Source organism: Pristiophorus japonicus, unplaced genomic scaffold, assembly GCF_044704955.1.
Source record: "Pristiophorus japonicus isolate sPriJap1 unplaced genomic scaffold, sPriJap1.hap1 HAP1_SCAFFOLD_247, whole genome shotgun sequence".
NCBI classification, from domain to species: Eukaryota; Metazoa; Chordata; class Chondrichthyes; family Pristiophoridae; genus Pristiophorus; species Pristiophorus japonicus.
The window spans coordinates 45,001-57,500 of NW_027252199.1; the positions used below are offsets into that span (position 1 = coordinate 45,001).

General features: G+C 49.6%; 13 non-coding genes across 13 annotated transcripts; all 13 read left to right on the top strand.

The window, feature by feature from the left end:
• Positions 1 to 62: 62 nt before the first annotated feature.
• LOC139246792 (5S ribosomal RNA) lies at positions 63 to 181 on the top strand. The gene has a single exon (XR_011590607.1). It is a non-coding gene; the product is annotated as a 5S ribosomal RNA (ribosomal RNA).
• An 874-nt stretch (positions 182 to 1,055) lies between these two features.
• On the top strand, positions 1,056 to 1,174 carry LOC139246804 (5S ribosomal RNA). Its single transcript, XR_011590619.1, has one exon. It is a non-coding gene; the product is annotated as a 5S ribosomal RNA (ribosomal RNA).
• Positions 1,175 to 2,048: 874 nt separating this feature from the next.
• Positions 2,049 to 2,167, top strand: LOC139246794 (5S ribosomal RNA). The gene has a single exon (XR_011590609.1). It is a non-coding gene; the product is annotated as a 5S ribosomal RNA (ribosomal RNA).
• Positions 2,168 to 3,041: 874 nt separating this feature from the next.
• Positions 3,042 to 3,160, top strand: LOC139246057 (5S ribosomal RNA). The gene has a single exon (XR_011590283.1). It is a non-coding gene; the product is annotated as a 5S ribosomal RNA (ribosomal RNA).
• An 874-nt stretch (positions 3,161 to 4,034) lies between these two features.
• LOC139246980 (5S ribosomal RNA) lies at positions 4,035 to 4,153 on the top strand. Its single transcript, XR_011590790.1, has one exon. It is a non-coding gene; the product is annotated as a 5S ribosomal RNA (ribosomal RNA).
• An 874-nt stretch (positions 4,154 to 5,027) lies between these two features.
• LOC139246816 (5S ribosomal RNA) lies at positions 5,028 to 5,146 on the top strand. Its single transcript, XR_011590631.1, has one exon. It is a non-coding gene; the product is annotated as a 5S ribosomal RNA (ribosomal RNA).
• An 874-nt stretch (positions 5,147 to 6,020) lies between these two features.
• On the top strand, positions 6,021 to 6,139 carry LOC139246058 (5S ribosomal RNA). Its single transcript, XR_011590284.1, has one exon. It is a non-coding gene; the product is annotated as a 5S ribosomal RNA (ribosomal RNA).
• Positions 6,140 to 7,013: 874 nt separating this feature from the next.
• Positions 7,014 to 7,132, top strand: LOC139246795 (5S ribosomal RNA). The gene has a single exon (XR_011590610.1). It is a non-coding gene; the product is annotated as a 5S ribosomal RNA (ribosomal RNA).
• Positions 7,133 to 8,006: 874 nt separating this feature from the next.
• On the top strand, positions 8,007 to 8,125 carry LOC139246827 (5S ribosomal RNA). Its single transcript, XR_011590642.1, has one exon. It is a non-coding gene; the product is annotated as a 5S ribosomal RNA (ribosomal RNA).
• Positions 8,126 to 8,999: 874 nt separating this feature from the next.
• Positions 9,000 to 9,118, top strand: LOC139246796 (5S ribosomal RNA). The gene has a single exon (XR_011590611.1). It is a non-coding gene; the product is annotated as a 5S ribosomal RNA (ribosomal RNA).
• Positions 9,119 to 9,992: 874 nt separating this feature from the next.
• Positions 9,993 to 10,111, top strand: LOC139246797 (5S ribosomal RNA). The gene has a single exon (XR_011590612.1). It is a non-coding gene; the product is annotated as a 5S ribosomal RNA (ribosomal RNA).
• Positions 10,112 to 10,985: 874 nt separating this feature from the next.
• LOC139246798 (5S ribosomal RNA) lies at positions 10,986 to 11,104 on the top strand. Its single transcript, XR_011590613.1, has one exon. It is a non-coding gene; the product is annotated as a 5S ribosomal RNA (ribosomal RNA).
• Positions 11,105 to 11,978: 874 nt separating this feature from the next.
• LOC139246799 (5S ribosomal RNA) lies at positions 11,979 to 12,097 on the top strand. Its single transcript, XR_011590614.1, has one exon. It is a non-coding gene; the product is annotated as a 5S ribosomal RNA (ribosomal RNA).
• Positions 12,098 to 12,500: the final 403 nt, after the last annotated feature.

The window sequence follows — 12,500 nt, forward strand, 5'->3', positions numbered from 1 at the left end:
AGAAAAAGAAGTGAAGAACAGCCTTATGTCCGTTTAAGTAAAGAGAAAGCCATGACATCGATGCCTGCGGCCACACTAGTCTGAAAACGCCCGATCCCGTCTGATCTCGGAAACCAAGCAGACTGAGGCCTGGTTAGTACTTGGATGGGAGACTGCCTGGGAATACCAGGTGCAGTAGGCTTTTGCTGCCATCCACAGGCTGCTCATGCTTCTGCACACAGAGAGCCGTTGATCCATCAACAACCTTTTTGCTGCTCTCTCTCTCACTTTGCTTTCACCATTTCTTTCCTGCACATTCTCCTGCTGCTACACAAATGCAAGGGGGTCGACGCAAGGGACGAAAGAACGCAGAACAACAAAATAAGTTGGCAAAAAAACACACGCTGGCGCAGGCACACCAGGACGCAGCAACAGAGAGGAGAGACAAGGTGCATAGAAACCTGGGAGGGACAAACAGCAAGAGAACAAAGAATCGTGCAGGAAGAGCTGCAATTCAATGCAGGAAAAATGTAAAGCCAACTAGCATGCTGCTGGAATGCATGTGTGTTCATGTGAGGAGTGTTGCAAATCAGAATGCCGAGTAGCAGGCGCCACTTGCCACATGGGGTTCCGAAATGTGGCTACAACAGCGATCTGGCTTAATAATTGGTGGGATTGGAAATGAAACAATCCTGGTGTTTTGGGGGCGGTGGAAGCTTTTTTGGGGGAGGAGAGATTTGGGGATGGGGAGATTTGGGGGAGAGCGATTTGAGGGGATGAGAGATTTCGAGGTTGGCGAGCGTGAGATTGGGGGGTGAGTGAGTGAGTGAGTGATTTGTGGGTGAGTGAGGGAATGGTGAAAGTCAGGCAGTTTTGAAGCTTGAGGCAAGGCAATGAAGGATAGGGCTTGTCGTTTGCTTGTGTGGGAGTCAGAGCAGCAAGAGGTGGGTGTGGCGGAAGGAAAATGGTGAAATGAATCTTGAGTGCTGATTATTTGCATGAAAGCATGGAAGGAGAAAAAGAAGTGAAGAACAGCCTTATGTCCGGTTAAGTAAAGAGAAAGCCATGACATCGATGCCTACGGCCACACTAGTCTGAAAACGCCCGATCCCGTCTGATCTCGGAAACCAAGCAGACTGAGGCCTGGTTAGTACTTGGATGGGAGACTGCCTGGGAATACCAGGTGCAGTAGGCTTTTGCTGCCATCCACAGGCTGCTCATGCTTCTGCACACACAGTGCCGTTGATCCATCAACAACCTTTTTGCTGCTCTCTCTCTCACTTTGCTTTCACCATTTCTTTCCTGCACATTCTCCTGCTGCTACACAAATGCAAGGGGGTCGACGCAAGGGACGAAAGAACGCAGAACAACAAAATAAGTTGGCAAAAAAACACACGCTGGCGCAGGCACACCAGGACGCAGCAACAGAGAGGAGAGACAAGGTGCATAGAAACCTGGGAGGGACAAACAGCAAGAGAACAAAGAATCGTGCAGGAAGAGCTGCAATTCAATGCAGGAAAAATGTAAAGCCAACTAGCATGCTGCTGGAATGCATGTGTGTTCATGTGAGGAGTGTTGCAAATCAGAATGCCGAGTAGCAGGCGCCACTTGCCACATGGGGTTCCGAAATGTGGCTACAACAGCGATCTGGCTTAATAATTGGTGGGATTGGAAATGAAACAATCCTGGTGTTTTGGGGGCGGTGGAAGCTTTTTTGGGGGAGGAGAGATTTGGGGATGGGGAGATTTGGGGGAGAGCGATTTGAGGGGATGAGAGATTTCGAGGTTGGCGAGCGTGAGATTGGGGGGTGAGTGAGTGAGTGAGTGATTTGTGGGTGAGTGAGGGAATGGTGAAAGTCAGGCAGTTTTGAAGCTTGAGGCAAGGCAATGAAGGATAGGGCTTGTCGTTTGCTTGTGTGGGAGTCAGAGCAGCAAGAGGTGGGTGTGGCGGAAGGAAAATGGTGAAATGAATCTTGAGTGCTGATTATTTGCATGAATGCATGGAAGGAGAAAAAGAAGTGAAGAACAGCCTTATGTCCGTTTAAGTAAAGAGAAAGCCATGACATCGATGCCTGCGGCCACACTAGTCTGAAAACGCCCGATCCCGTCTGATCTCGGAAACCAAGCAGACTGAGGCCTGGTTAGTACTTGGATGGGAGACTGCCTGGGAATACCAGGTGCAGTAGGCTTTTGCTGCCATCCACAGGCTGCTCATGCTTCTGCACACACAGTGCCGTTGATCCATCAACAACCTGTTTGCTGCTCTCTTTCTCACTTTGCTTTCACCATTTCTTTCCTGCACATTCTCCTGCTGCTCCACATATGTAACGGGGTCGTCGCAAGGGGCGAAAGAACACAGAACAACAAAATAAGTTGGCAAAAGAATACACGCTGGCGCAGGCACACCAGGACGCAGCAACAGAGAGGAGAGACAAGGTGCATAGAAACCTGGGAGGGACAAACAGCAAGAGAACAAAGAATCGTGCAGGAAGAGCTGCAATTCAATGCAGGAAAAATGTAAAGCCAACTAGCATGCTGCTGGAATGCATGTGTGTTCATGTGAGGAGTGTTGCAAATCAGAATGCCGGGTAGCAGGCGCCACTTGCCACATGGGGTTCCGAAATGTGGCTACAACAGCGATCTGGCTTAATAATTGGTGGGATTGGAAATGAAACAATCCTGGTGTTTTGGGGGCGGTGGAAGCTTTTTTGGGGGAGGAGAGATTTGGGGATGGGGAGATTTGGGGGAGAGCGATTTGAGGGGATGAGAGATTTCGAGGTTGGCGAGCGTGAGATTGGGGGGTGAGTGAGTGAGTGAGTGATTTGTGGGTGAGTGAGGGAATGGTGAAAGTCAGGCAGTTTTGAAGCTTGAGGCAAGGCAATGAAGGATAGGGCTTGTCGTTTGCTTGTGTGGGAGTCAGAGCAGCAAGAGGTGGGTGTGGCGGAAGGAAAATGGTGAAATGAATCTTGAGTGCTGATTATTTGCATGAATGCATGGAAGGAGAAAAAGAAGTGAAGAACAGCCTTATGTCCGGTTAAGTAAAGAGAAAGCCATGACATCGATGCCTACGGCCACACTAGTCGGAAAACGCCCGATCCCGTCTGATCTCGGAAACCAAGCAGACTGAGGCCTGGTTAGTACTTGGATGGGAGACTGCCTGGGAATACCAGGTGCAGTAGGCTTTTGCTGCCATCCACAGGCTGCTCATGCTTCTGCACACACAGTGCCGTTGATCCATCAACAACCTTTTTGCTGCTCTCTTTCTCACTTTGCTTTCACCATTTCTTTCCTGCACATTCTCCTGCTGCTCCACATATGTAACGGGGTCGTCGCAAGGGGCGAAAGAACACAGAACAACAAAATAAGTTGGCAAAAGAATACACGCTGGCGCAGGCACACCAGGACGCAGCAACAGAGAGGAGAGACAAGGTGCATAGAAACCTGGGAGGGACAAACAGCAAGAGAACAAAGAATCGTGCAGGAAGAGCTGCAATTCAATGCAGGAAAAATGTAAAGCCAACTAGCATGCTGCTGGAATGCATGTGTGTTCATGTGAGGAGTGTTGCAAATCAGAATGCCGAGTAGCAGGCGCCACTTGCCACATGGGGTTCCGAAATGTGGCTACAACAGCGATCTGGCTTAATAATTGGTGGGATTGGAAATGAAACAATCCTGGTGTTTTGGGGGCGGTGGAAGCTTTTTTGGGGGAGGAGAGATTTGGGGATGGGGAGATTTGGGGGAGAGCGATTTGAGGGGATGAGAGATTTCGAGGTTGGCGAGCGTGAGATTGGGGGGTGAGTGAGTGAGTGAGTGATTTGTGGGTGAGTGAGGGAATGGTGAAAGTCAGGCAGTTTTGAAGCTTGAGGCAAGGCAATGAAGGATAGGGCTTGTCGTTTGCTTGTGTGGGAGTCAGAGCAGCAAGAGGTGGGTGTGGCGGAAGGAAAATGGTGAAATGAATCTTGAGTGCTGATTATTTGCATGAATGCATGGAAGGAGAAAAAGAAGTGAAGAACAGCCTTATGTCCGTTTAAGTAAAGAGAAAGCCATGACATCGATGCCTGTGGCCACACTAGTCTGAAAACGCCCGATCCCGTCTGATCTCGGAAACCAAGCAGACTGAGGCCTGGTTAGTACTTGGATGGGAGACTGCCTGGGAATACCAGGTGCAGTAGGCTTTTGCTGCCATCCACAGGCTGCTCATGCTTCTGCACACAGAGAGCCGTTGATCCATCAACAACCTTTTTGCTGCTCTCTCTCTCACTTTGCTTTCACCATTTCTTTCCTGCACATTCTCCTGCTGCTACACAAATGCAAGGGGGTCGACGCAAGGGACGAAAGAACGCAGAACAACAAAATAAGTTGGCAAAAAAACACACGCTGGCGCAGGCACACCAGGACGCAGCAACAGAGAGGAGAGACAAGGTGCATAGAAACCTGGGAGGGACAAACAGCAAGAGAACAAAGAATCGTGCAGGAAGAGCTGCAATTCAATGCAGGAAAAATGTAAAGCCAACTAGCATGCTGCTGGAATGCATGTGTGTTCATGTGAGGAGTGTTGCAAATCAGAATGCCGAGTAGCAGGCGCCACTTGCCACATGGGGTTCCGAAATGTGGCTACAACAGCGATCTGGCTTAATAATTGGTGGGATTGGAAATGAAACAATCCTGGTGTTTTGGGGGCGGTGGAAGCTTTTTTGGGGGAGGAGAGATTTGGGGATGGGGAGATTTGGGGGAGAGCGATTTGAGGGGATGAGAGATTTCGAGGTTGGCGAGCGTGAGATTGGGGGGTGAGTGAGTGAGTGAGTGATTTGTGGGTGAGTGAGGGAATGGTGAAAGTCAGGCAGTTTTGAAGCTTGAGGCAAGGCAATGAAGGATAGGGCTTGTCGTTTGCTTGTGTGGGAGTCAGAGCAGCAAGAGGTGGGTGTGGCGGAAGGAAAATGGTGAAATGAATCTTGAGTGCTGATTATTTGCATGAAAGCATGGAAGGAGAAAAAGAAGTGAAGAACAGCCTTATGTCCGGTTAAGTAAAGAGAAAGCCATGACATCGATGCCTACGGCCACACTAGTCTGAAAACGCCCGATCCCGTCTGATCTCGGAAACCAAGCAGACTGAGGCCTGGTTAGTACTTGGATGGGAGACTGCCTGGGAATACCAGGTGCAGTAGGCTTTTGCTGCCATCCACAGGCTGCTCATGCTTCTGCACACACAGTGCCGTTGATCCATCAACAACCTTTTTGCTGCTCTCTCTCTCACTTTGCTTTCACCATTTCTTTCCTGCACATTCTCCTGCTGCTACACAAATGCAAGGGGGTCGACGCAAGGGACGAAAGAACGCAGAACAACAAAATAAGTTGGCAAAAAAACACACGCTGGCGCAGGCACACCAGGACGCAGCAACAGAGAGGAGAGACAAGGTGCATAGAAACCTGGGAGGGACAAACAGCAAGAGAACAAAGAATCGTGCAGGAAGAGCTGCAATTCAATGCAGGAAAAATGTAAAGCCAACTAGCATGCTGCTGGAATGCATGTGTGTTCATGTGAGGAGTGTTGCAAATCAGAATGCCGGGTAGCAGGCGCCACTTGCCACATGGGGTTCCGAAATGTGGCTACAACAGCGATCTGGCTTAATAATTGGTGGGATTGGAAATGAAACAATCCTGGTGTTTTGGGGGCGGTGGAAGCTTTTTTGGGGGAGGAGAGATTTGGGGATGGGGAGATTTGGGGGAGAGCGATTTGAGGGGATGAGAGATTTCGAGGTTGGCGAGCGTGAGATTGGGGGGTGAGTGAGTGAGTGAGTGATTTGTGGGTGAGTGAGGGAATGGTGAAAGTCAGGCAGTTTTGAAGCTTGAGGCAAGGCAATGAAGGATAGGGCTTGTCGTTTGCTTGTGTGGGAGTCAGAGCAGCAAGAGGTGGGTGTGGCGGAAGGAAAATGGTGAAATGAATCTTGAGTGCTGATTATTTGCATGAATGCATGGAAGGAGAAAAAGAAGTGAAGAACAGCCTTATGTCCGGTTAAGTAAAGAGAAAGCCATGACATCGATGCCTACGGCCACACTAGTCGGAAAACGCCCGATCCCGTCTGATCTCGGAAACCAAGCAGACTGAGGCCTGGTTAGTACTTGGATGGGAGACTGCCTGGGAATACCAGGTGCAGTAGGCTTTTGCTGCCATCCACAGGCTGCTCATGCTTCTGCACACACAGTGCCGTTGATCCATCAACAACCTTTTTGCTGCTCTCTTTCTCACTTTGCTTTCACCATTTCTTTCCTGCACATTCTCCTGCTGCTCCACATATGTAACGGGGTCGTCGCAAGGGGCGAAAGAACACAGAACAACAAAATAAGTTGGCAAAAGAATACACGCTGGCGCAGGCACACCAGGACGCAGCAACAGAGAGGAGAGACAAGGTGCATAGAAACCTGGGAGGGACAAACAGCAAGAGAACAAAGAATCGTGCAGGAAGAGCTGCAATTCAATGCAGGAAAAATGTAAAGCCAACTAGCATGCTGCTGGAATGCATGTGTGTTCATGTGAGGAGTGTTGCAAATCAGAATGCCGAGTAGCAGGCGCCACTTGCCACATGGGGTTCCGAAATGTGGCTACAACAGCGATCTGGCTTAATAATTGGTGGGATTGGAAATGAAACAATCCTGGTGTTTTGGGGGCGGTGGAAGCTTTTTTGGGGGAGGAGAGATTTGGGGATGGGGAGATTTGGGGGAGAGCGATTTGAGGGGATGAGAGATTTCGAGGTTGGCGAGCGTGAGATTGGGGGGTGAGTGAGTGAGTGAGTGATTTGTGGGTGAGTGAGGGAATGGTGAAAGTCAGGCAGTTTTGAAGCTTGAGGCAAGGCAATGAAGGATAGGGCTTGTCGTTTGCTTGTGTGGGAGTCAGAGCAGCAAGAGGTGGGTGTGGCGGAAGGAAAATGGTGAAATGAATCTTGAGTGCTGATTATTTGCATGAATGCATGGAAGGAGAAAAAGAAGTGAAGAACAGCCTTATGTCCGTTTAAGTAAAGAGAAAGCCATGACATCGATGCCTGCGGCCACACTAGTCTGAAAACGCCCGATCCCGTCTGATCTCGGAAACCAAGCAGACTGAGGCCTGGTTAGTACTTGGATGGGAGACTGCCTGGGAATACCAGGTGCAGTAGGCTTTTGCTGCCATCCACAGGCTGCTCATGCTTCTGCACACAGAGAGCCGTTGATCCATCAACAACCTTTTTGCTGCTCTCTCTCTCACTTTGCTTTCACCATTTCTTTCCTGCACATTCTCCTGCTGCTACACAAATGCAAGGGGGTCGACGCAAGGGACGAAAGAACGCAGAACAACAATATAAGTTGGCAAAAAAACACACGCTGGCGCAGGCACACCAGGACGCAGCAACAGAGAGGAGAGACAAGGTGCATAGAAACCTGGGAGGGACAAACAGCAAGAGAACAAAGAATCGTGCAGGAAGAGCTGCAATTCAATGCAGGAAAAATGTAAAGCCAACTAGCATGCTGCTGGAATGCATGTGTGTTCATGTGAGGAGTGTTGCAAATCAGAATGCCGAGTAGCAGGCGCCACTTGCCACATGGGGTTCCGAAATGTGGCTACAACAGCGATCTGGCTTAATAATTGGTGGGATTGGAAATGAAACAATCCTGGTGTTTTGGGGGCGGTGGAAGCTTTTTTGGGGGAGGAGAGATTTGGGGATGGGGAGATTTGGGGGAGAGCGATTTGAGGGGATGAGAGATTTCGAGGTTGGCGAGCGTGAGATTGGGGGGTGAGTGAGTGAGTGAGTGATTTGTGGGTGAGTGAGGGAATGGTGAAAGTCAGGCAGTTTTGAAGCTTGAGGCAAGGCAATGAAGGATAGGGCTTGTCGTTTGCTTGTGTGGGAGTCAGAGCAGCAAGAGGTGGGTGTGGCGGAAGGAAAATGGTGAAATGAATCTTGAGTGCTGATTATTTGCATGAAAGCATGGAAGGAGAAAAAGAAGTGAAGAACAGCCTTATGTCCGGTTAAGTAAAGAGAAAGCCATGACATCGATGCCTACGGCCACACTAGTCTGAAAACGCCCGATCCCGTCTGATCTCGGAAACCAAGCAGACTGAGGCCTGGTTAGTACTTGGATGGGAGACTGCCTGGGAATACCAGGTGCAGTAGGCTTTTGCTGCCATCCACAGGCTGCTCATGCTTCTGCACACACAGTGCCGTTGATCCATCAACAACCTTTTTGCTGCTCTCTCTCTCACTTTGCTTTCACCATTTCTTTCCTGCACATTCTCCTGCTGCTACACAAATGCAAGGGGGTCGACGCAAGGGACGAAAGAACGCAGAACAACAAAATAAGTTGGCAAAAAAACACACGCTGGCGCAGGCACACCAGGACGCAGCAACAGAGAGGAGAGACAAGGTGCATAGAAACCTGGGAGGGACAAACAGCAAGAGAACAAAGAATCGTGCAGGAAGAGCTGCAATTCAATGCAGGAAAAATGTAAAGCCAACTAGCATGCTGCTGGAATGCATGTGTGTTCATGTGAGGAGTGTTGCAAATCAGAATGCCGAGTAGCAGGCGCCACTTGCCACATGGGGTTCCGAAATGTGGCTACAACAGCGATCTGGCTTAATAATTGGTGGGATTGGAAATGAAACAATCCTGGTGTTTTGGGGGCGGTGGAAGCTTTTTTGGGGGAGGAGAGATTTGGGGATGGGGAGATTTGGGGGAGAGCGATTTGAGGGGATGAGAGATTTCGAGGTTGGCGAGCGTGAGATTGGGGGGTGAGTGAGTGAGTGAGTGATTTGTGGGTGAGTGAGGGAATGGTGAAAGTCAGGCAGTTTTGAAGCTTGAGGCAAGGCAATGAAGGATAGGGCTTGTCGTTTGCTTGTGTGGGAGTCAGAGCAGCAAGAGGTGGGTGTGGCGGAAGGAAAATGGTGAAATGAATCTTGAGTGCTGATTATTTGCATGAATGCATGGAAGGAGAAAAAGAAGTGAAGAACAGCCTTATGTCCGTTTAAGTAAAGAGAAAGCCATGACATCGATGCCTGCGGCCACACTAGTCTGAAAACGCCCGATCCCGTCTGATCTCGGAAACCAAGCAGACTGAGGCCTGGTTAGTACTTGGATGGGAGACTGCCTGGGAATACCAGGTGCAGTAGGCTTTTGCTGCCATCCACAGGCTGCTCATGCTTCTGCACACACAGTGCCGTTGATCCATCAACAACCTGTTTGCTGCTCTCTTTCTCACTTTGCTTTCACCATTTCTTTCCTGCACATTCTCCTGCTGCTCCACATATGTAACGGGGTCGTCGCAAGGGGCGAAAGAACACAGAACAACAAAATAAGTTGGCAAAAGAATACACGCTGGCGCAGGCACACCAGGACGCAGCAACAGAGAGGAGAGACAAGGTGCATAGAAACCTGGGAGGGACAAACAGCAAGAGAACAAAGAATCGTGCAGGAAGAGCTGCAATTCAATGCAGGAAAAATGTAAAGCCAACTAGCATGCTGCTGGAATGCATGTGTGTTCATGTGAGGAGTGTTGCAAATCAGAATGCCGGGTAGCAGGCGCCACTTGCCACATGGGGTTCCGAAATGTGGCTACAACAGCGATCTGGCTTAATAATTGGTGGGATTGGAAATGAAACAATCCTGGTGTTTTGGGGGCGGTGGAAGCTTTTTTGGGGGAGGAGAGATTTGGGGATGGGGAGATTTGGGGGAGAGCGATTTGAGGGGATGAGAGATTTCGAGGTTGGCGAGCGTGAGATTGGGGGGTGAGTGAGTGAGTGAGTGATTTGTGGGTGAGTGAGGGAATGGTGAAAGTCAGGCAGTTTTGAAGCTTGAGGCAAGGCAATGAAGGATAGGGCTTGTCGTTTGCTTGTGTGGGAGTCAGAGCAGCAAGAGGTGGGTGTGGCGGAAGGAAAATGGTGAAATGAATCTTGAGTGCTGATTATTTGCATGAATGCATGGAAGGAGAAAAAGAAGTGAAGAACAGCCTTATGTCCGGTTAAGTAAAGAGAAAGCCATGACATCGATGCCTGCGGCCACACTAGTCTGAAAACGCCCGATCCCGTCTGATCTCGGAAACCAAGCAGACTGAGGCCTGGTTAGTACTTGGATGGGAGACTGCCTGGGAATACCAGGTGCAGTAGGCTTTTGCTGCCATCCACAGGCTGCTCATGCTTCTGCACACACAGTGCCGTTGATCCATCAACAACCTGTTTGCTGCTCTCTTTCTCACTTTGCTTTCACCATTTCTTTCCTGCACATTCTCCTGCTGCTCCACATATGTAACGGGGTCGTCGCAAGGGGCGAAAGAACACAGAACAACAAAATAAGTTGGCAAAAGAATACACGCTGGCGCAGGCACACCAGGACGCAGCAACAGAGAGGAGAGACAAGGTGCATAGAAACCTGGGAGGGACAAACAGCAAGAGAACAAAGAATCGTGCAGGAAGAGCTGCAATTCAATGCAGGAAAAATGTAAAGCCAACTAGCATGCTGCTGGAATGCATGTGTGTTCATGTGAGGAGTGTTGCAAATCAGAATGCCGAGTAGCAGGCGCCACTTGCCACATGGGGTTCCGAAATGTGGCTACAACAGCGATCTGGCTTAATAATTGGTGGGATTGGAAATGAAACAATCCTGGTGTTTTGGGGGCGGTGGAAGCTTTTTTGGGGGAGGAGAGATTTGGGGATGGGGAGATTTGGGGGAGAGCGATTTGAGGGGATGAGAGATTTCGAGGTTGGCGAGCGTGAGATTGGGGGGTGAGTGAGTGAGTGAGTGATTTGTGGGTGAGTGAGGGAATGGTGAAAGTCAGGCAGTTTTGAAGCTTGAGGCAAGGCAATGAAGGATAGGGCTTGTCGTTTGCTTGTGTGGGAGTCAGAGCAGCAAGAGGTGGGTGTGGCGGAAGGAAAATGGTGAAATGAATCTTGAGTGCTGATTATTTGCATGAATGCATGGAAGGAGAAAAAGAAGTGAAGAACAGCCTTATGTCCGGTTAAGTAAAGAGAAAGCCATGACATCGATGCCTGCGGCCACACTAGTCTGAAAACGCCCGATCCCGTCTGATCTCGGAAACCAAGCAGACTGAGGCCTGGTTAGTACTTGGATGGGAGACTGCCTGGGAATACCAGGTGCAGTAGGCTTTTGCTGCCATCCACAGGCTGCTCATGCTTCTGCACACACAGTGCCGTTGATCCATCAACAACCTGTTTGCTGCTCTCTTTCTCACTTTGCTTTCACCATTTCTTTCCTGCACATTCTCCTGCTGCTCCACATATGTAACGGGGTCGTCGCAAGGGGCGAAAGAACACAGAACAACAAAATAAGTTGGCAAAAGAATACACGCTGGCGCAGGCACACCGGGACGCAGCAACAGAGAGGAGAGACAAGGTGCATAGAAACCTGGGAGGGACAAACAGCAAGAGAACAAAGAATCGTGCAGGAAGAGCTGCAATTCAATGCAGGAAAAATGTAAAGCCAACTAGCATGCTGCTGGAATGCATGTGTGTTCATGTGAGGAGTGTTGCAAATCAGAATGCCGAGTAGCAGGCGCCACTTGCCACATGGGGTTCTGAAATGTGGCTACAACAGCGATCTGGCTTAATAATTGGTCGGATTGGAAATGAAACAATCCTGGTGTTTTGGGGGCGGTGGAAGCTTTTTTGGGGGAGGAGAGATTTGGGGATGGGGAGATTTGGGGGAGAGCGATTTGAGGGGATGAGAGATTTCGAGGTTGGCGAGCGTGAGATTGGGGGGTGAGTGAGTGAGTGAGTGATTTGTGGGTGAGTGAGGGAATGGTGAAAGTCAGGCAGTTTTGAAGCTTGAGGCAAGGCAATGAAGGATAGGGCTTGTCGTTTGCTTGTGTGGGAGTCAGAGCAGCAAGAGGTGGGTGTGGCGGAAGGAAAATGGTGAAATGAATCTTGAGTGCTGATTATTTGCATGAATGCATGGAAGGAGAAAAAGAAGTGAAGAACAGCCTTATGTCCGTTTAAGTAAAGAGAAAGCCATGACATCGATGCCTGCGGCCACACTAGTCTGAAAACGCCCGATCCCGTCTGATCTCGGAAACCAAGCAGACTGAGGCCTGGTTAGTACTTGGATGGGAGACTGCCTGGGAATACCAGGTGCAGTAGGCTTTTGCTGCCATCCACAGGCTGCTCATGCTTCTGCACACACAGTGCCGTTGATCCATCAACAACCTTTTTGCTGCTCTCTTTCTCACTTTGCTTTCACCATTTCTTTCCTGCACATTCTCCTGCTGCTCCACATATGTAACGGGGTCGTCGCAAGGGGCGAAAGAACACAGAACAACAAAATAAGTTGGCAAAAGAATACACGCTGGCGCAGGCACACCAGGACGCAGCAACAGAGAGGAGAGACAAGGTGCATAGAAACCTGGGAGGGACAAACAGCAAGAGAACAAAGAATCGTGCAGGAAGAGCTGCAATTCAATGCAGGAAAAATGTAAAGCCAACTAGCATGCTGCTGGAATGCATGTGTGTTCATGTGAGGAGTGTTGCAAATCAGAATGCCGAGTAG